The sequence below is a fragment of the Crocuta crocuta genome, unplaced genomic scaffold (assembly GCF_008692635.1).
Source record: "Crocuta crocuta isolate KB4526 unplaced genomic scaffold, BGI_CrCroc_1.0 scaffold143, whole genome shotgun sequence".
In the NCBI taxonomy this organism is placed as follows: domain Eukaryota; kingdom Metazoa; phylum Chordata; class Mammalia; order Carnivora; family Hyaenidae; genus Crocuta; species Crocuta crocuta.
Window position 1 is genome coordinate 5,539,593 of NW_027529175.1, and position 21,235 is coordinate 5,560,827.

Sequence of the window (21,235 nt, forward strand, 5' to 3'; positions counted from 1 at the left end):
ACTTTGCCTCAGTGAGTGACCCCCATGATGCCCCAGGTGTGTGGCACTGCCTGGACCCCCCGCCCCCCCGGGCAGAGTGGCCAACAGCCGCAGATCGCTTCCTCACCAAGCGGTGGGCACACGCCAGAGCCCGGGGCCGGCTGCTCTGTAATTTCCGATGTAGCTGGGCATGTGTGTTATCCGGTGATACTTAAATCCTAACCTTTTCAAAAGCAAACCCGAGTAAGTACATATTTGGGAACCATAATTCCAAGCTTGGAGGCGTCACTCGAGGCAGACCGGGAGCGTGGCATTGTGACCGCTGACCGGGCCCTCCGTGTCCTTGGGTTTGACAACATCTACATCTGTCCGGAGGGAGTTCCTGATGCCACTGCCTGTCTGGCCCGAGGTCCAGCCACGCCCTCTTTATGGCAGCGGCCGGCGGGACGCCTGAAGCGCAGCTTTGAGAGCACCGCCTGCTCTTGGTCACAACCAGGTCACCGGGGCCAAACGCCGCGGGACGCGGGTGACATGCGCCTCCATCCTCCACGAGCGCAGAGGTGCTAGATGCCCGAGGACCCGCGCCGTTCAAGGTTCAAGCGAGAGCAGCCGGAGCCAGCAGCTGGGGTCCTGGGGATGCTGGAGCCTAAGCCTTAGCGAGAGCCTGGGGTCCTGTGGGGACCACAGCGGGAGGTCCTCGCTCTACAGAGCCGTGTGGGGACGCAGCTGCCTTCTGTGGGCAATGGGGAGCTATGGGAGGTGTTTGAGGAAGCAAAAGGTATTTTGGGAAAAGTAAAAACAACTGTAAATCCTAGCAGCCAACATGAATGGTCCTACTCTTATCAGACGCCGTGGAGGTCAAGGCCATGGCCCCCGAGCCATATTACCCCCGAGACCCCAAGTGAGGCGGGCAGGGCAGTGGGCATCAGCAGCCTCTGGAAAGGTACATTAACCTGATCTTCGGTGCCGGCCCAGCTCCAGCCGTGGTGACACGGGCGCCCCTTGGGTTTCCCTTCCGGCCCAACCCTAGTGGGGTCTGAGCACCCCTCCCCCCGCCTCCCTGGACCCAGCCGGCCGCGTCTGCCCGACACAGGATCCTACACTGGCGCCGTCTACTCGGTGGGGCCTGTGGGCGCCTGGGGGGCTCCTACGACCTGACCCCCTCCAGTCCCCACCCCCCCAGAGCAGGATGGACATCTTGCTGGGGGTGCACCTCTCTGATCAAGCCTCTGGAGCCCCCTTCTGTGAAGGGGTGAGCAGGGCCCCTGGTCCCCTACAAGGGAGACTTGGGGACCCGGGGACACGGCCGAGGACAGCATCAGGCAGGGAGATGACACCGCCATCCACAGCCCTGCTCCCCGCAGCTCCTCGGCCCCCGACCCTCTGCTCAGGTGCCCCCTCCATGTCACCCACTCCGTCCTCGGTGCTGCCACCTGCGTCGCACCTGACTGAACCCCGGGGTCTGGGGCCGGCGGCGTCTCCCTGTCGTCGGGGAGGCCTGCCCAGGGCTTGGGGGGAGCCCTGCGGTGACCCCCGCCCGGGGTCGGATTCTGCTGACTGGGACGCTCACAGACGCCAGCGCCCAGGGGCCAGGGAACAAAGGCCGGGCCGGCGCTGACCAGCGGTGACTGAGCATTGCCGGACGCTTGCGTGCCCTCTGCAAACACATCAGAGGGCTTTCTGGAGATTTACACGCCCTCCGCCCTCGTGATCCACGACACACATGCCATTCCCAGGTGGCTTCCCAGGGAAATGCCATTCCCAGGTGGCTTCTCAGTGCCCCGTAGCGGGTCCCAGCCCCCGGGGAGCCCAGCCCCCTGCCCACCTCGAAGGGGCAGAGAGGGCCCAGCTCACCGAGAGGCACGCAGTCCAGCCGCCTCCTCGCCCAGGGCACTCCCCTTGCCCCCCAGCACGTGTGGACCAGTGTGTCTGCCCACGCTGCCCAGGAGGGGGAGGGGCTGGAAGAGAAGAGGCGGGCGCAGAGGACCCTGGAGCCCGCCTCCCCCAGGGGCCTCAGGCAGTCTGTGCCCCTGCTCAGTAGCACCCCCCTCCGGCCCCACCTACGCCCCACTGTCGTTCCTGCCTCCTCCCCTCGCGGCCCGCCGCGTGCGGTCCCTCCTCCGGCCCTCGCTCATGCTGGCTCTGCTCCTGAGCTTCCCTCTCTCCAGTCCACCAGGCCGACGTGCCCAACGTGTTCATTCTGCACAGTCAGCACAAATGCTTCCTTCTCCACGAAGCCCTCCCGGACTAAACCCCAGTCCAGCGAGCCAGGGGCTCAGGGCTGGTCAGGCTTTGCAGCTACAGTCCCACAGCCATCCCTTGGGGCACCGTCTCCCCCGCTGGTGTGCGCTCCCAAGGACAGGGGCATGCGCTCGTCACGTCAGGGTCCTTAGCTCTGAGCCCAGGGCCTGGTGGGTTGCAGGACCTTGGTCAGTGTTTGCGGAGGCCCGTTGGGATCTCCGGAGTCCGTAAGGAGGCCTGGATGCTGGGGTCCCGCCCCCCGCCTCCGCATAGAAGGTGTTTCTGACACCCTCGGCCAGGTCGCTGAAGGTTCCAGACTGTTCAGAGAGCAGCTTCGTTCACTGAGCACCTGCTACAGTAGGGGATTTGTATAAATGACCTCATTTCTTGAAGTTCGAATCAGGCTTGTAGAGTTAGTTCATCACTGTCAATTTCCAGGTGGGGAAACTGAGGCTTGGACGGGGGTCGGGGGGGGTGTGGGACCCGAGCCCGGGGCTGCCTGAGGCCGGCATGCCAGGGTCTGGGTCACAGGGCCCATCGAACGGAGGACACAGCTGGCTGGCCACCTTCTCCTCTCGGCTCCGGGACCTGAGCTCAGAGCCGCTGACACGCGTGCGCACGTGCTCATGCGAGCACACAGCACGGATGCACACGCGTGTGCACATGCCTGGGTTCCCGACCTTCGAGTGCCCGCCGGGCCCCTGCTGCTGTCCTCCAGGCGGCCCCCAGGCCTCGGCCAGGTCTTTAGTCACATCCTGGCGGAAGATCGCGGCCGAGGCCTGGTGGCCGGGGCTGGGCGGGGGCCCCGGGCGGCCTCCCCGGGCACCACCTGATGGGGGTGGGTCAGCCAAGTTGCTTCCTCATCAGAAACGCGCCCGCCCCGCTGGGGCAGAGCCAGGCCTGTCGGCAGCAGGCCGGGCCCCTGCGGCTGTTTTTCATACTCCCACGGACGCCACACGCTCTTGGCCAACAGCAAAGCTGATGGGACCCAGATGGGAGCCGGGCCGGCCCCGGAGGGCGGTGTGGACCGTGGTGAGCCCCGGGGGCCCCACCTCCTGGCTCGGGGGCCCAGCGCTGCCCCAGGGAGGATGACGCTGACCCTGGCCAAGGCCCAGGTGCCTTCCCGGCAGGCCTCGCACGGGGGTCCGGGTGTGCCGCGCGGCTCCGCACACGTGCTCCGCGTTGGGTGAGCCTGCCTCACCCGCGGGGACGGCGCGGTGCTCCCTGGGGAAGGCTGGGGGGCCTGGGGCTCAGCCGCGGGCTGGGGGCAGTCCAGGTGCCGCCGGGCATGGTGGGGAGAGCCCCCCCATCCTAGGCCTGGCTCTGAGACTCCTGGTCCCTGGGCCTCGGTTTCGCTGGGTGTGAGTGGGACAAAACCCACCCACCCCGCAGTTTTGAAGATTAAAAGATGAAATCGTTGCGGGTGAGGAGGCGCACCAGGCCTGGCGGTTCAGGCCCTGATACCCAGGCCTTATTCGACCAGCATCTGGACCCCCACCCGGCACAGCCCCCTTCCAGCTCAGCCAGGGGAACCCCCGCTGTGGCCGCCCCTGCTCCTCACCGGGACCGAATGCAGTCTCGAGCCTTCCACGCCACGCCCACTGTCCCGCCCGACCACTGGCCTCCCTCCTTCCTCACGGAGGCGGCCTCAGGGAAATTCTCTACAGCACAGGCTTGAGCCCACCGCCCCCTCCCCCGTGCTCATTTCCGGTCAAAACGCCCCCTCCCACATCTGTGACGCCAGTGCTCGTGGGCACCCCCTGCCCTCGAGGTCCGTGGCCTGAAGGGGAGCAGCTTCAGTGCCCTCGGACCGCCGTCCAGGGGCCGCACGGAGGCAGCCCGCCTGGGCACCCCCTCCGCCCGCCCTTCCCTGCACCTCAGGCCTTGTGCTGAGTCTCGCAGGCCAGGCCGTCAGCCTGTGATTGCTCCTTGGTCCCCGTGAACAGAGGGGTGAGGACCAAGGGCTTCCAGCCCCATGGGGTCCCTGTAGGCCTCCGCTGGGGGGTTATGTGGGCAGGTGGGGGGGGCCTGGCGGCCCCAAGGGCTGGCCCCAGGACACGGAGGGCCACCAGCNTCTTTCTGTGCCGGACCATGGAAAAGTCCGTGTCAGCGCCCGCCTTTGTCTGGCCCTGCCCGCCACCGCTGTTCTCAGGACTGGACAAAGCCGGCCCGTTCACAGCCACCCGGGCGGATGGAGCGATTCAGTGTTTGGATAATTCAACCACAAAAAGCATGTGGCCCTTTCGCCTCCATCAGCTGGACTGGGCGCCCCCGCCCTGGAGAGAAAATTCCCACAGGCCCCAAGGCAGGCGCAAGCCCTGGAAAAATAGCGGCTTTGGCCTCTGACACCCCCTGTCCAAATCCCGGCGCTGGCTCTGAGGCCCGGGGCGCATTACCGCCGCTCGGAGCCTTGAGTCCCCATCCTCCCCCCCGACACACACACACACAGGGCCCTCTGCACCCAGCGCCCAGCAGACAGCACGAGAGTGCCGGGCACGCATGCGTGGGAGCAGAGCAGGCACGCTGGGACGCGTGCAGTCATCAGGCTGCTGGGGGGAGAGAGCAAGGGAGCCGCCCACTAGGCCCCAGAGGGTTAGAGCCTCCCTCAGCCATGACCCCATCAGACCTCAGACCAGCTGCCAGCCGCAAGACCAGGCGCTCCCGCTGCTCGGACCCCAGCCCTCCCCGTCCCGGGGAGGAAGCCCCCTTCCTTCCAAAGGCTGAGACCAAAACCCTGGGCGCCCCCCACCCCCACGCCTCCTTTTCCTCTTGACCCCACACTCCATCCATCAGCGAGTCCTGTCGGCTCGGCCTTCTACACATGTCTGGACACCCCCAGCCTCACGCCCCGTCACAGGGTCTCAGCCGCCCCCATCTCTCCCTGGTGGCTCCACACTCCTTCCTCGCGGCCCTCGGGTCCCCCACCCTCTGCTAGCAGGCAGTGCTCACGACCCTCGCCTGGGGCCCCGGGACCCCCACTCGGCTCCTGGAGCAGCAGTTCCGGGAGGCACCTGCTCCTTGTGGTCGAGGGACGTCGGGGAGTAGGGGCCTCTCCCAGCGACACGTGGGGGCCCCCCGGGTGCCCCGCTTGATCTCCTCACTGCAGTGTCCCGTCTATAACGTGGTCACGGGCCCCTCTGCCTCCTCACAGGCTGGGCCCCAGCTGCCCCTGTCACTGCACCCCTGGGTGTGACCGTCCCATGGGGGGCTGTCCACAGAGCCCACTGCTGCCCTTGCTCCTGGAAGGGCCGTCCCGGGGCCCCAGGGCCTGACCACCCTAGAGACCCCGTCAGCCACACAAAACCCAGGAGCCGCGCTGGCCCTGCAGAGGCCCCGGGCCCCTGGCAGCGGCCTCCCTGGGCGGCGGGGGGCCGGGCTCTCCTGCCTGCTCGCGGGGCTCCCGTCGGGGCCGGGCCTGGGCAGCTGTGGCCTCGGGCTCCGCCCGGAGCAGGGGCGGGGGGGGCTGGCAGGGGGTCAGAAGTGGAGTGAGCAGCGCCTGGCCGGCAGACCCACCCAGGACCCCGTCAGGAACCCCATCTGTCCTTGTACGAGTGGAGAAACTGAGGCGGGGGGAAGGGACCAGCTGGAGGCTGAACAGGCAGGGGGCAGCTNCTGAGCAGGCAGGCGGCTGCTCCCCGTGGCTGACAAAGCCGGCAGCTGCCCCGCGGGCCAGGCACCCCAGGCCACACCCGCTGCTCAAGGAGCGCTCGCTGCAAAAGCGTGTAATGCAGGGATTGCCCAGTGATTCCCAAACTGTGCTCCGTGGAACCCCACAAGGCATGAAAGCTGGACCACAAAAGAGCTCAGGGGTCAACGGAGGTTTAGGAAATAACGCGTGGAGCTCTGCCGTGGGCGTGGAGCTGTGGCGGTGGCATGTCAGGCTGTGGGAGACGTGGCTTTGCCGCTGGGCCACCCCCAGGGAGCCGCCACCCCTGCCGTGGCTCTGCCGGCCTCTGAGCCCCACACAGCCCTGCGGCTGTGTCCTTGGTCTCCCTACTCCAGACAAGTGTGGCCAGACCCCGGGCTCAGTCCCTTGCTCCCCGGCACCCACTGGCTCGGAGCCTCAGTTCCCCGCCCCCATCCCCAGGACCGTGGGCGACTAGGAGCCACTGAAAGAGGCCCAGGGACCTGTACGGGTCGGCTTCTCAGTCTGGTCCCCAGGGCCACCCGGGACCGGGCAGGGTATCCAGGCCCCTCAGCAGCAGCAGCCTGTGCGTCCAGAAGTCGGGTCGGGTCGGGGGGAATCCGGGGGCAGAGGCTGCGGTCCCACAGGCACGTGGGGGGCTGGCCATCCCTGCTCCCGGGACATGGCCGACGGATCACCAACAGACAAGTCCAGAGCAGGCGCTTCTGCCTCTTGGATACAATCCAGTAAAGCTTTCAGAAGTCCGTCCTCACGAGGGGACTCCAGGGTGTGGCTGCGAATGCCCTCGTAAGTTCAGCGAGCCGTTCAGCACGGAGGGCGCCTGGGGGCTCAGTCGGCTGCGCGTCCGACTTTAGCTCGGGTCATGATCTCACGGTTTGTGGATTCAAGCCCCGCATTGGGTTCTATGCTGATGGCTCACAACCTGGAGCCTGCTTCGGATGCTGTGTGTGTGTGTGTCTCTCTCTCTGCCCCTCCCCAACTTGTGTTCTGTCTCTCTCTCTCAATAAATTAACATAAAACACTAAAAAACAAAAAAGAAGTTTGGCATGCAGACAAAACCGTTGGTCTTTGCGGGGATGACAGTAGTATGGACTCTGGCGGGAAAAGCGATGTTCCGGGTATGCTCACGAACCCACGGAGTGGCCATGTGCTTGGCCCTGACACACGCAGAACTCGTAATTGCAAAGCTGCACTCAGGTTTTCGTGCCCAGGTGAGGGCCGAAGGGCCACGTTTCTGCAGCAACGCAGCGTCACCACACAGACGTGCCCCAGCCGTGGCGCCCACGCTTCCTGCTGTCCCTCGGCCCTTCGGCCCTGGGGCGCTGCCTTCCGCATCAACCCAGGAGGCCGGCAGTGTTCACGTGTTTGTGGAAGGGAGCTCTCTAACTTCCGCTTGCCGTGCATGGAAAATCTGCTAGAAACTCTTTCAGCAAATATTTCAGCAAAAGGAGCATCGAGGAACTTCAGCACTGGAAGCCTTTCCGGGACGGCAAGGACTGGAAATGCAGCTTGCAAAGCAGAAGGCTTTCAAATCCACCCCACGGAAGCAGGTCAGGAGCAAGGAGGGGTCCCGGCGGCTGGGGAGACACCGAAGGTGACGAGAAGTTCAATGATTGTCGCTGAGTTGCCTTCACTGGGGTAGCACCTGCTGGTGGAGTCTTGCACTGATCTGGTAACTGTGTGTTCAGGATCAGCAGGGCACCTGGGTGGCTCAGTGGTGTCTGACGTCGGATCAGGTCATGATCTCATGGCTCGTGGGTTCGAGCCCCATGTGGGGCTCTGTGCTGACAGCTCGGAGCCTGGAACTGCTTCGGATTCTGTGTCTCCCTTTCTCTCTGCCCCTCCCCCACTGGTGCTCTGTCTCTCTCTGTCTCAAAAATAAATAAAAACAAACCAAAGAATCATAGAGATAACTTTTTTTGATGAGATTTGTCTTTTACTGCTTCTTTTATTGTTGAATATTTGCACCCAGAACGGAGGCCAAAAGACAGTGCCTGTGAGGGAATTTGGGGAAAATGTTTCCACATTTCAGTGCAACAGATTAGAATGAGTACTCCGTCCATTGATAGGTTTGCTCGGAGCTCACCAGGCACCCCGGCCCGCAGGGAGGGGACCCTTTCAATTAAAATAGCATCATCTGGAGAGCCTGGGGGCTCAGTGGGTTAAGCGTCTGACTTCCGCTCAGGTCAATGATCTCACAGTTCATGAGTTCGAGCCCCGCGTTGGGCTCTGTGCTGTCAGCTCGGAGCCTGGAGCTGCTTCAGATTCTGTGTCTCCCTCTCTCTCTCTGCCCTTCCCGGGCTACCACTCTGTCTCTCTCTGTCTCTTAAAAATGAACAAAAACATTAAATATAAAATAAAATAGCATCATCCACAGAGAAGCATCTAAGGTGCCAACACATTCACATTTGGGGATCATTATAGGCAACTTTGAAGGTTACAGGAAAATTGATTGAAATTAACCCTAAAAATGATTATACCTTATTAAACAAACAACACACACACACACACACACACACACACACACACACACGCTGTGCAAATAAAAACCAGGACAAGTGGACCGAAAAGGACTCAAAGACGTGCGTGTGATGGAGAATCCACATTGTATGGACATTATGTTTTAATGTCCAGGTAGCCAGTGTCCAGGGCAGGCTCATCTTTTCAATGTCCCTTCATGTGCGAGGATGTAATTTGCTTTAATTGTTTCAGAAATAATTGTATTGTTTTTTGAAAGTTTCTGAATATAACTATTTTGTAAGTCCAAAACTGATTTGTTGGTCAATAAATAAATATTCAATCCACTGATAGTTTATTTTTTAAAGTTTATTTATTTATTTTGAGAGTGGGGAGGGAGCAGGGGGGAGAGAGAGAGAGAGAGACAGAGGGAGGGGGAATCCCAAGCAGGCTCCACACTGTCAGCACAGAGTCAGGTGCGAGGCTCGATCTCATGAACCGCGAGATCATGACCTGAGCTGAAATCGAGTCGGATGCTTAACCGACTGAGCCACCCAGGCGCCCCTCGAGCAAATAATAGTTTAAATAATTTTCAGTGCCTCCGCCCTTCAGTCTCCAAAGCCACCCTGTTCAGACAATAAATCATTCATTCAGCTACTCTAACTCCCCTGCGCAGGGACCCAGCGCCCCCGTCCGTCCCTCACTGGGCCTGGGGTCTGTGTGGTTCCCCCCCGGATCCCCGCCCCTCCTCCGGGGCCTCCGTCCCCTCCCTGGGGTCTGCATCTGGACTGTGCACAGCACTGTGCCGTCTGCATCTGCTCCTGGCATTGCCCAGAGCCGGCATGCGGGGTCCCATAATCCCCCAAACAGCACCGGGGTGACGCCCCAAATCCCCAGCGCACGTGCGCATCCGCTGTGAGGCTATCAGACAGCTTCGTCTTCCCAGGCCAGCGTCACCCGCATTTACCGCCCCAGCCCTGACCCTCCGGCTTTGTACTGTTGACTTTGTGCTGTTGGCCCGCCAGGCCTGTGGCTTACCATCCAGGGTTGAGTGAGCTATTCAAAGTCATAGAGGGAGGGAGGAGTGGAGCCGGGATCTGAACCAGCGGGAGCTCCAGAACTCTGCCCTGCGGTTACCATGGAGACGTGAGCACCCAGGGCCAGGCCCAGCTGCCCCGGGCACACACCATACACCCCTGCGCCCCGCAGGCCCCCCCAGAAGGACATGACTCACCGGCAAGGGGCTCCTGGGGGGTCGGGTGTCTCCCGGGTGCACCAGGCCCTTGGAGAGGATCCAGCCCAGCCCTTGTTCTGGAAAGGGGTGCAACATATAAACCAGCACCACCCCCCCGGGGGGCAAGGGCCCTCCAACCGGCCCACCTGGGCTTCCTCCGTCAGCTCCTTCCTGCCTCCTCTTGACTTAAACTTCTGCTCCACCATCACTTCCTATAGGAGCCACCGGCGGCCCCTGGGTCTCCCTCATCAGACAGGAAAGAGGAAGAGCTTTCTGGAGGAGGTGAGTAGGAGTCAGACAAAAGAGGCAAGGGCCTGGCAGCGGGGAGAGCGGAGGGTCAGGAATGGGTGGGGGCAGAGAGCTGCGGATTGTGCAACACTGAGGTCAGAAGCTTCTCTCCCTACCTGGGTCTAGGAGGGGGAGCTCCTCTGAGAGACACAGGGGAGAAGCTTCCGCCATCCCGCTGGCCTTGACCCCGCCCACACCCCCGTCTCCTAGAACGCTGAACTCAGCCCCCAAGGCCCAGGGAAGGTTTCCATCTGGCCAAGAGAGGGGCCAGGAGAAAATCTCACCCAGACCCAGGATATAGATAAGGCTTATCAGGCCGGCCAGGGTGCCGGGGCCACGGCCACACAGCCGTCAGGACAGGCCAGACCAAGTACCGGCCGGCTCATGCACTCTCATCTCGCGTGGGCCACCGAGGTCACGGGGCAGGCCCAGGCAGCCCCTGGGAGCCACAGGTTGGCGAGAGTGCTGAGCCGGGCTCCTGAGGCCCTGTCCTTCGCGCTTGGCCTCTCACCCTGGGACTGCCTCCGTAGCCCGTCAGTGGCTGGGGCGCCAGGGGACATCGGTGCATGACTGGCCAGGGTGCGGATCGCAGGGTCCTGTCCAGCTAAATCCTGGGAAGAGCTGTTTCCTCCCACAGAGGGAAACTGAGGCCCAGAGAGAAGCGACTGGCTTGCCGGAGACCACGGGAGGGCAGCCACTTAACCAGGGGGCACCCCCATCCCCAGGGACCACGGAGGAGGCCTGGCCACGGCCCTGTGTCGAGGGGTGGGGGGCACGGGGGGGGAGGGAGTGAGGGGGGAGGTGAGGCCAGGTCTTCCACTGAGGGAGGCCCACGTCTGACCAGACCACAGCCCTCCACGGGCTCCGCTGGGCCTGGCGTCAGAGGACGCGGTGGGGGAGGGGAGGGTGCAGCTTCTTGGAGCAGCTGATGGAACAGGCACCTGGATCGCTCAACTCGTACCCACAACACTCGACAGTGTCCTCCTTCGGAACCTGGGTTGACTCCTTCTGCCTGACAGTGGCCCCGCTGTGTGCTGTCCCGCCCTGGGGGATAGGGGGGCTCCTCCGTGGGCCAGGCTGTCCAGTCACCGAGAGCCCGCTGGTCCTGACATTCAGGGACGTGGCCGGGTACCGCTTCCTCAGAAGGGGCCATGGGGACCACTCACCTACCCTGCGTCCAGCACCCTCCAGTGGGTCCATGTGGCGCGCCGGCCTCTGCTGGGTAGCTTTCTCCCAAACGAGGCAACAGATGTCCCGAGAGGGGCCTGTAAACGATAGAGAATCTGAGAGGCCCATCACCAGGATGATGTCCTCCAAACTGCCCTCCTCCAAGCCCCGGAACCCTCCGTGGCTCCCAAGTGCCCAGAGCACAGAGGCCAAAGTCCCAGGCCTGAAGTTCCAGAACTGGCAGGATGTACCCCTTCTGCTTTCTCCAGTCTTATTCTCTGAAATGCCCCTAACGAAGCACCCAGCAGGCGCTGGGACACCCAGGCCCCCGCCCCGGGGGTGGGAACGTTTGCCTCAGGGGACACTCGGGCCAGGCTGGGGGCCAGAGGCACATGACTGTCTAGAGTTGGGCAATGGGGGCTCACAGGCTGATGAGGGCTCCAGGCCCAAGAGGAGAACACAGGCCCCAGTGGGGGAAGGCCCCACAGAGGCCCTCAGGTCCCCCATCAGAGTCAGGGTCAAGGTCGTGAGATGGAGCTAGGGGCTTGAAGCTCAGCCTTCACCACCCCTGTCCGGCCAAGCAGCTCTCGCCAGAGCTCGGGGCCTCAGACGCCTCGTCCAGACGTGGGGGAGGACACCCCGGTGCCCCGCAGACCTGCTGGATCTTCTTGAAGGAAATGAACAGAAGCCTCGGTGGGAGGCAGGTGAGGGTAGTTGGCCAGTCGATCCCGGAACCGAGCGGCTCAGGTGCCCTCAGGGCCGCGTGCTGTTGGCACGGCACAGGCCCCGGGGCAGACGGGCCGCGCTCGAGCTCCAGCTGCTCTTAACTTTCACAGGTCTGGCTGGCACTTTACAGTTTTCAAGGGGCCTCCCTCCCTCCCTGGGAGCCAGGGAGCTGTAGTGATTGCTCACGTCCCTCAGACGTCCGATCGCAGGTGAGGAAACAAGAGCTCCAAGAAAGGAGTGAGCTGCCCAAGGCCCCGTGGGGACTGGGTCCCCTCCCCCACCCCAGCCCCACAGACCTTCCTGGGAAGTNGCATGCTTTAGTGGCTCTGCTTCTCTCTCAGGTTCCAACACCTCAGTAGTTGCCCTACTGAATTGTTGGTCTACTTTCCTAAGAGCACAGTTCTTAGACTTCAGGCCTGAAGGCAGGCATCTCTGCCCCCAGGCCTGGTCTGGCTGACGAAATGGTTAATAGTCAAACGACAGCAAGGAGTTCCCACCTCCCCTACCCCCACCCCACGCACACACACTGGCCGCAAGCCCACGGCAATGACCTCCCTTCCCTGCCCATCCTGCCAGCCACAGGCCCGCTGGGGCCTAGAAGTCACTGCCAGGGACCATGCGGCCAGAAGAGGAGACACCCCAAACAGCGGGCCGGCCTCAGGCAGCTGCCTACCGTGACGTCTNCCACTCACTCCCTGTCTCTGTCTCTTTCAAAAAAATAAATAAACAGAAAAAAATACACAATACCCAACACTGTAAAGCTACAGTGATCAAGACAGCGTGCTGGGGGAGGGGAAGAGCAAACAGATCAATGGAGACTTTGGAAATAGGAAATAGGGCCACGTAAATCTAGTCACTGACCTTGAAGGAGCACAGACGGCACGATGGAGCAAAGACAGGCTCTTTGACAACGGCGCTGTGGACCCCCCAGACACCACATGCAGAACAATGAATCTACACACGGACCTCCCGTATTCACGAAAGTTAAGTCAAAGCGGATCATAGACCTAAAATGCAAAACTTTGTATAAAGCTCCTAGAAGATCACGGAGGAAGAAGCCTAGACGACCTTGGTTTGGTGAGGGCATTTGAGACTCGAGCCACAGGCACGACCCGTGAAGGAAATAATTGATGAGCCGGACAGCGTTACAGTTAGAACCTTCTGATCCATGAGAGATGCTGCAAAGAGCGTTAGAAGATAAACCACAGACGGAGAGAAAATGTTTGCAGCACACGTCTGATGAAGGGCCACTGTCCTAAGTACACAAAGAACTCATAAAAGTCAGGAAGAAAAACAACCCAATTACAAAATGGGCAAAAGATCTGAAAAGATACCTCACCAAAGATGGAAAATAACATATGAAGGGGCTTATTTTAACCCTATTTATGACAAACGGGCACATGATAAGATGCTACACGTGCTGTGTCATCAGGGAATCGCAAATGGGGACAAGCCACTGCCACACACCCGTGAGAACGGTACAAAGTCCAGAACCCGGACAGCACACAGTGCTGGCGAGGACGCAGAGCCGCAGAAACATTCGGCCACGGCCGCTGGGAGCTCAGGATGGTGTGGCCACTTCGGAGAACCTTGTGGTGGCTTCTTACCAAACTACTCATGCTCTTCACACGGCCCAGTAATTCCTGTCCTCGGCATTTACTCAATGGAGTGGAAAGCTTATGTCCACATAAAAACCAGCCCATGGATGTTTCTAGAAGCTTTATTCACAATTGCCAAAACTTGGAAGCAACCAGGATATCCCCCAGCAGATAAGCTGGTAAAGAGACACTCAAGACCACGGACTATTTCTCAGCACTGACAAGAAATGAGCTATCAAGCCATGAATAGACATACAGGAATCGTAAGTGTGTGTAGCTAAGTGAAAGATGACCATGGACAAGACTCCACACCATGTGATTCCAGCTCCGTCCCATTCTGGAAAAGGCAGAGCTATGGACACATAAAGGATCGGTGCTTGGCAGCAATGGGGAGGGAAGAAATAAACAAAGTAGAACACCAAGGATTTTGAGGGCCATGAAAATACACTGTGTGATGCTATAATGGTGGACAGGTGTCACTGAACATTGTCTACACCCGTAGAATGTACCCCATCAAGCATGAACTCTAATGTCACCTACAGACGTTATGAACAACTACATACCACCATCCGCACGTCAGTTGTGACAAATAGATGTTTAGAGTAGGAGTGGGGAGGGCGGTATATGGGAACTCTGTACTTCCCCCTCAATTTTTTTATAAGACTGCTCTATTTTTTTTAAATGTTTTATTTTCTTTTTTTAAAATTTTTTTTTAATGTTTTATTTATTTCTAGGAGAGAGAGAGAGAGAGACAGCGTGAGCAGGGGAGGGTCAGAGAGAGAGGGAGTCACAGAATCTGAAATAGCCTACAGGCTCTGAGCTGGGCGTCAGCACAGAGCCCGACGCGGGGCTCGAACCCACGAACCGCGAGATCATGACCTAAGCGAAAGTCGGACGCTTAACCGACTAAGCCACCCAGGAGCCCCTAAATGTTTTATTTTCTGAGAGAGAGAGAGCGAGAGAGAGGGAGACAGTGTGAGCAGGGGAGGGTCAGAGAGAGAGGGAGACACAGAATCTGAAACAGGCTCCAGGCTCTGAGCTGTCAGCACAGAGCCCGACGCGGGGCTCGAACCCACGAACTGTGATATCATGACCTGAGCCGAAGTCAGAGGCTTAACCGACTGAGCCACCCAGGTGCCCTGTAAAAGACTGCTCTAAAAAAGTCTATTTTTTTAGAGTATCACATGAGTTACAACCAACAGTGTGCATCCCTGTACATACTCCTACACAGTCTTTGGTTTTTTGTTTTTCGTTTTGTTTTGTTTTGCTTTTTTACAAACACAAGTTTGAACAAAGCAGCCAGACGGCTTTGTGTGACCCATTCATGTGAGGTATAAACCAGGCAAGACGAACCCACGGCCGTGGGAGTGAGGAGCGCGGCCCCTGGGGTAGGACAGCGGCCAGAAGTGGATTGAGAGGCTTCTGGGAGCTGGCCGGGTTCTGTTTCTGATCTTGTGCTGGTTACGTGCAGGGTTGGGTTTGTGAAAACCCGTCGAGCTGTATACGTCTGTGTCCACTTTCCTGTGGGTTATACTTCATTAGAAAGTTCCAGAAAAAATAGTGCTTGCGGCAGAAAACTGGAAATCCCAGAAAAGGAGAAGGAAGATGGCCCCTATTGTCCATACTCTGCCCACTTGGGGCCGGGGGGGGGTCCTCAGCCCGAGGCTGCAGACAACACTCTCCCCTGCACCCAACTCCCACTTGCTCCTGGGCTGGGCAGGGGTCTCCCTCCTCCTTGGGGGCTGAGCCCTGGGCCTGCCAGGAAGAGGGCCCGGAGAGCTCGAGAGGGCCATTGCGGGTAAATCGCTGCATCTTGGAAGAAAGATGTTCTCTTGGTTCAGGAAGTACCCCCTTGATGCCGTCTTGCAGGTCCCAGAAGCCAGAAGACCATCCCTGCCTCCAAAGGGTCCCCGGGTTGGTGGCCCCCCAGCCAGGATCTGGGTGTTGAGGGGCGGGGATGCCCAGGAATGCTCTGGGACAGGTACTTAAGCTTCCCCCCACCACCCACGCTGGGCACCACCCCGTGTCGGCTCCGAGCGATCCCCAGGGCGCCCCACGGCTTCCAGAGGCGGTAGCAGGGCGGGGGCCTGGGCCAGGGCTGGGGCCGGGCCGGTGACATCATGAATCGAGCTTTGCCAGTTCCTTCCCGACCTCGGAAACCCCAACATCCCGCTCCAGGAACTGGCCTGTGGAATTGGCTTTGGCTGGCCGCCCCGGGAGTGTGGCGGGGAGGCCCCACGCGCCCCCCCAGCGGCTTGCCCTTGAGGTCCCCCCCTTTCCTTCAGGGGCTCCCAGGAAGCCTGCAGCAGTGTGAGAACCAGCAAGGTCAGCTTCCTCCATCCCCGCCCCCACCCCACCCCCTTAACTGCAAGAAAAATAAACAGCTGTCCCCCTCTCTCCGCAACTGGAAACCCCACCGCAGCCCAGGCCTCAGACCAAGCTGTGGGGCTGACTCACTGGGCGTCGGGGCGGGGGCAGCCAGAAGGGGCTCAGGGCTGCCCCGAGGAGCCCCTCTATGACCTCAGGCCGGACCCCGCCCTATCTGGGCCCCACACTCTTCACCGAGCGGCGGAGGGGGGACTGGGTGCGCGCTGCGCGCTGCTCTCCCACAGCTCAGCGTGTGACCACCGGTCCTGACCTCTCTCGGCCTCAGTGCCTCATCGGCTAAACCAGATGCTGGCCTGGGCACCTCTCACCCTGACCACGGCTGTGGGCAGTGATGGCAGTGGCTGTGGCTTGGGGGGTCCACCCAGGGGCCACAGCCAGGGAGAGGCTTCACATGGACCGTTTCAGACCGATTTTAACAAAGGCCTCCCAGGGAGCCTCGCCCCGTCTGGGGTCTGGTGATCCTGAAGGTCTGGCCCTGGCTTGGGGGGGGGCTGCCTCCCCCTCCCATCAGCCTTCTCTCCCTTTCTCCCTCCTCCCTTCTTGCTTTCTCGCTGATCACCTTTCCATTTCTCCAAGCCAGCTCCTTCCCGTGGACGGAGGGCCTGGGTAGGAAGGCAGCCCTTTCTCCCTGGCCTGGGCTGGGGTTGGGGCTGGTGAGGGAAGCCCGGGGCGCCCCCCAGCTCCTCACTTACAACCTGCGCCAGAGCCTTGCCAGGGGCCTGGGAGTCCTCAAGTGCCCTCTGTGCGCTGGGCCTGGGCTGGACCACGGCCTGGGGACAGGTAAGGACAGGGATGAGCTGCAGAGAGATTCAGAGTTCCGGGACCTGCCGTAAGGGGCATGTGGGCCGGCGCCTCGTAGGAGAAGCTGGTTTCAGGAGCGGCTCTGCCAGGAAGACCTCGGGGTGGGGGGAGAGTTCCCGGGGGGGAGGGGGCCTGCCAGCCAGAGGCGTCAGCCCAGGCAGAGGTTCAAAGGTGTGTTGTGGCCAGAATGGGCCACAGCAAAGCGTGCCTGCCCAGGGCCGCGGGGGCTCCAGGAACCCCGGCCAGGGCTCCTCCGCGGGCTCACCCAGAGAAGACGCCGAGGGAGGGGCCGGGAGGCCAGCGGAGGGCCTGGGAGGGCGGGGGCGGATCAGAGGCCACCGGAGTCCCCGCTGGGTTCCCACACCGGACAGTGGGGCAGGTGTGGCCTCAGGGTCAGCGAGCTGCGGGAGGCTGGGGAAAGCCCGGGTGTCTGGCCCCGGGAGGCAGGCGGGCTAGAGCCTCAACCAATTAACCTGCAATCGCCCAGGGAGATGCTAAGGGGATTTGCCTTTTGTCTGGCTAATTATTCTGCAACTACACTTTTCCTTTCCTGGGGAGCTCAGGCCCTTTGCAGAGCTTTAATTAAAAGGGAGCCGCTTTCTCAATTACCCCAAGGGCAGGGTGACCGGTGAAAACCCCAGAGGTCGCCCTCCCGCCCCCCCTCCCTGGGGGCCCAAGCAGAGGCTCTGGGGTATCTTCCCAGGGCCCCGCTCCGGCTCCCACAATGCTGGTGGGGATTATCCGCCCGCCTGGCTATGAGGAGGCTGAGGCCCAGAGGGAAGCTTCTGCCCTGAGGCCAGGGGCCCACCAGCACCAGCTCCCGCCCCTCTGGGCCCAAGGCACCCCCAGAAAAAGGCGGGAGGCCCTCCCAGGAGCGGGCCGTGGCTGTCAGGCTGGGAGGTCTCCCAGAGGGGACCCAAGGCTAGCTCCTGGGCCCACCAGACCGGAGGGGGATGAGGCAGGACCCTTACACACCCAGTCCCTGGCCCCACGGGTCACCCAGAAGGGCCAGAGAGGGTGTGCACAAGCCCAGGCTGACCAGCACCCCTGCACCCCAAGGGGCTCAGGCCTGCTGGGAGCCACAGAAGGTGCAGGGAGGAGGAAGAGTCCCCCGTGGGGCAGATCCGGCCGCCGCCATGTGTCTGAAGAGCCTTGTCCACACTCTCAAGTTCAATGCGTCTTTGGCGGGTTAACTGCTCTGTCCGTGCCATTCTTGAGCAGCAAACTTCGGGAAGCTAAGCGCTTGTGTTACACCTGGCGCCGTGCCTGGCACGCTTCTTCACCCGGGGCCATGTAGGCCTCTCGGAGTGTGAGTTTAGATAATCCCACTTTACAGAAGAGGAAACTGAGGCTGGCAAAGGTTAGGCCACCCAGCCTCAGGCCTGGGCGGTAACAGGAGGGCCGGGCACTGACACCGAGGCCACTCTCTCCCGCCACACCAGGCCCTCGCCCTGCTCTGCCCCGTGGCGCCTCGAGTGCAGGAGCCCCTCCCACCCGGCAGTGAGCCCCCCGAGATTCTGCTCCGGGCCTGCCTTTGGGTGGGCGCTGGGGGCTGGTGCTGGGAAAACAACATCACCCCTCACGGCCCCTGGAGCCCCCGCTCCTGCCCTTGTTTGCGTGGCACGGGAGACTTCCTGGAGGAGGGGGTGCGTGAACTGGTTTTGAAAGATGTGTAGGAGTCTACGCAGCAGACAGGACTGGAGGGTCACCTTAGGGAAGGGACAGCGAGCCAGCCAGCCCAGGGGGAGCAGGGGCACCACGGGGGGAAGGAGTCTGAGGTGCTGTGGGTTCGAGGAGGGGCCACGCCAGCTGTGTTCACCGGCCCTGCAGTCAGCGCGGCCCTCGGATCGGACCCTGGGCTGACCCTGTCGGGTCCTGCCCAGGTGGGGCCTGGAGTCCAGACCCTCAGTCCTGCTCAGGGGGTCTGGGCTCCTGGGGAAAGGCCTCTGCTCCCTCGCCCACTCCCCCCTCCCTCCTTCGTACTTCGACTCACCCATCCTTTAATGCTTCATTCTTTCACCCGCCACCTTTGGGAGGCCCGGGGCAGGTGCTGGGTGCAGGGCCCCCGGGGGAGAGGTCTTCCAGACGAAGCTGACAACCGGCAGTGGCGGAGGTGTGAGAGCATCACTGGTTTGACCCCCAGGTCACCGGGCCACTGCCAGGGTCACCAGGGGTGGAAGAAGAGCCAGCGGCCCAGGCCTGATACGATAGCCAAGGCCCTGCACACGTAGCCGCAGGCTCTTGAGGGCGGGGGACCCCGGGTCCTGGCCCGGTCTCCTTGCTGGCGGCTCCTTCAAGCAGGTCCAAGCCTTTCTCACCATCGCCTCCCAACAGGAGGCCTGGGGTCTGGGGAGTGTCACCTCCGGAGGCTGATCAGCACCTTGCCCCACCCCCAGCCACGGGCACGGCGGGCTCGGCCGGAGCTGCCCTCTCCACGGGGTGACAGCCAGCTGTGGCCAGGGGCAGCCAGACCCACCGGGACGTGGCAGGTGTGGCATCGGCCATAGTCCCAGGTAAGCCGCGGCTTCCCGGTGCCGCCTGCCCTGAACGTGACCTCAGTGACTAATTAGCATGGCTGAAAGTTCTCGAAGCACTTCTGGAACTTATCTTTCATGTGCCAGTTTCACTTAGGAATATTCGAGCACACAGTCTCGTGGCTTTGGCTTTCCGATGGAACTTTCCTTCAGGACCTCCAGCCCAGTGGGGGGTGACGGGGTCAGAGCTGGGCTGCTCTGTCCCACGCCCCCGGGGTGGGGAGGGGGGTTGAGAAGCCAGAGCCAGGGGACCCGCCGATGTGGCCTGGGGCAGACCAGGTCCTCTCTGAGCCTGGCGCACCATCCACAGAACCCCAGCCTCGGACCCCCTTCCTGGTCGTTCGGCATTTTTGGCAGCAAGGCCCCTTTGTCAAACTAACTCTTCTGTGGAGCCCTGACGGTCAAAGCCGGCCACAGCAGAGGCGCCCTGGGCAGGCGGGTCTGAGGGCCAGCAGCCTCGGGACAGAGCCTGGGGCTCCCAGAGGCCATGAGGACAGCCCGATGTGCCAGTCTCCGCCCCACCCCACACCCACCCGGGCCCNCCCCCCCCAAACATACTTCCTGCTGGCTGTGTGCACAGATAGAGGCCCCCCCACCTCCCCGCCCCTGGCGTCCTGCCTGGCTTGGTTTGGTGCTCCCTGAGCCCCACAGCGTCCTGACTGCCCCACAGCAGGACAGAGGGATGTCCACTTCCTGCATTTCTCCAGAACGACCTCTTGGACCCCTGAGGTTGGACTCAGGGCCTGGTGCAGCCCCCAGTCCGGAAGTGACCCTGGACCTGGCTCTTAGTGCCCCGTTCACTGGGCAGTCTTGGTATACAGTGGGCGCTTAATAAATGCACTCACTGGACAAAGGCTCTAACTGAGCTCTGATCTTACAACCTGAGCCCAGCCAGGGCCTCAAGCCCGGCTCCCNGTCTGCTTGCTCCCACATTCGCTCTGCCAGGTGCAACACTCCTAGGTATTTTGTCCTTAGGTACTGTTTTCTGGTATTTATGGCATTTTCTCATCACGGGACCAACGTCTGGTACGTATCCATCCTCTGGGTCAACAGAACACCGCTCTATTTCCGCCGCGCTCTAGGCCCTGTCACCGCGGTGTCACCGGGCTGCAGTGATGCAGAGCCAGCAGGGGTCCCATCCGAGGACGTACGTGGTGGCCCAACCAACCGGTGAGAGGTCTGGGGGGCGGGCCGCTTCTAACATTAGAGCCTAAAAGGGTCTTTGTGGGGCACCTGGGGGGCTCGGTCAGTTAAGCATCTGACTGCAGCTCAGATCATGATCTCACAGTTTGTGGATGACTTCAAGCCCCGCGTCGGGCTCCGTGCTGACGGCTGGGAGCCTGGAGCTGCTTCGCATTCTGTCTCCCTCTCTCTCTGCCCCTCCCCTGCTCACGCTCTCTCCATCTCTCAAAAATAATAAGTAAACGTAAATAAACAAATAAAAGTGTCTCTGGGTTGGTGACCGCCAAGCTGAGGCCTGAGGAACAGGATGGTGGCCACACGGCTCTTTGGCAAGAGCACCCCAGTCAGAGGACGCCTCACCGGCCCCACAGGCAGGGCCACCACGGGGAGGGATTCCACGGATCCTGGACAGACCCTCACCAAGTTGGAGGTGAACCAGACAGTCCTGGGCAGGAGGGGACGGGTGGGGACCGAGCAGTCACAAGGAGGCTAAGCACCACCACTTACCACATGTTTATTGGGGCAACACCTCAAGGGAGGGGCCTCGGAGCCACGGGCCGTGGGGACCCCCGCCCGCCTCAGGCAGCTGCTTCTCTGCTGGCTCAGGAGCATGAGCGGAGCCGGCCCAGGCCTGCCCCTCCCCCGAGGGCCCCGCACCTGCCTGGGGGTCTGTGATGCAGCCCAGGGCTCACATCCCTCCCTGACCCCAAGCTCTGGATGCAGCACCTTTCATCTGCCCTCTGCCTTGGTGGGCCCCTCCCCCACTGCCTCTGGGACGTCATGGAGATGTCACAGAGTCTATCAGCCTCGGGGACATGCAGGTCCTAATCCCAGAGCTGTTTCCTTCCAGGGCACATGTGATTAAGGGAGGGCCTTGAGACGGGGGACTGGCCTGGGTGGCCGGAGGCCCCCACCTGCGATCACAGGGGGCCTGCCGAGGGGGGGTTGTGATGCACCCAGAGGAGCCCGCCACACGTGGAGAAGCACAGACAGG

The 21,235-nt window shown here is 61.6% G+C and overlaps 1 long non-coding RNA gene across 1 annotated transcript; it reads left to right on the forward strand.

Moving 5' to 3' along the window:
* Positions 1–15,921: 15,921 nt before the first annotated feature.
* On the forward strand, positions 15,922–20,477 carry LOC144226467 (uncharacterized). The gene is made up of 4 exons (XR_013333651.1): positions 15,922–16,504; positions 18,860–19,038; positions 20,142–20,229; positions 20,348–20,477. It is a non-coding gene; the product is annotated as an uncharacterized LOC144226467 (long non-coding RNA).
* The last annotated feature ends 758 nt before the right edge of the window (positions 20,478–21,235 follow it).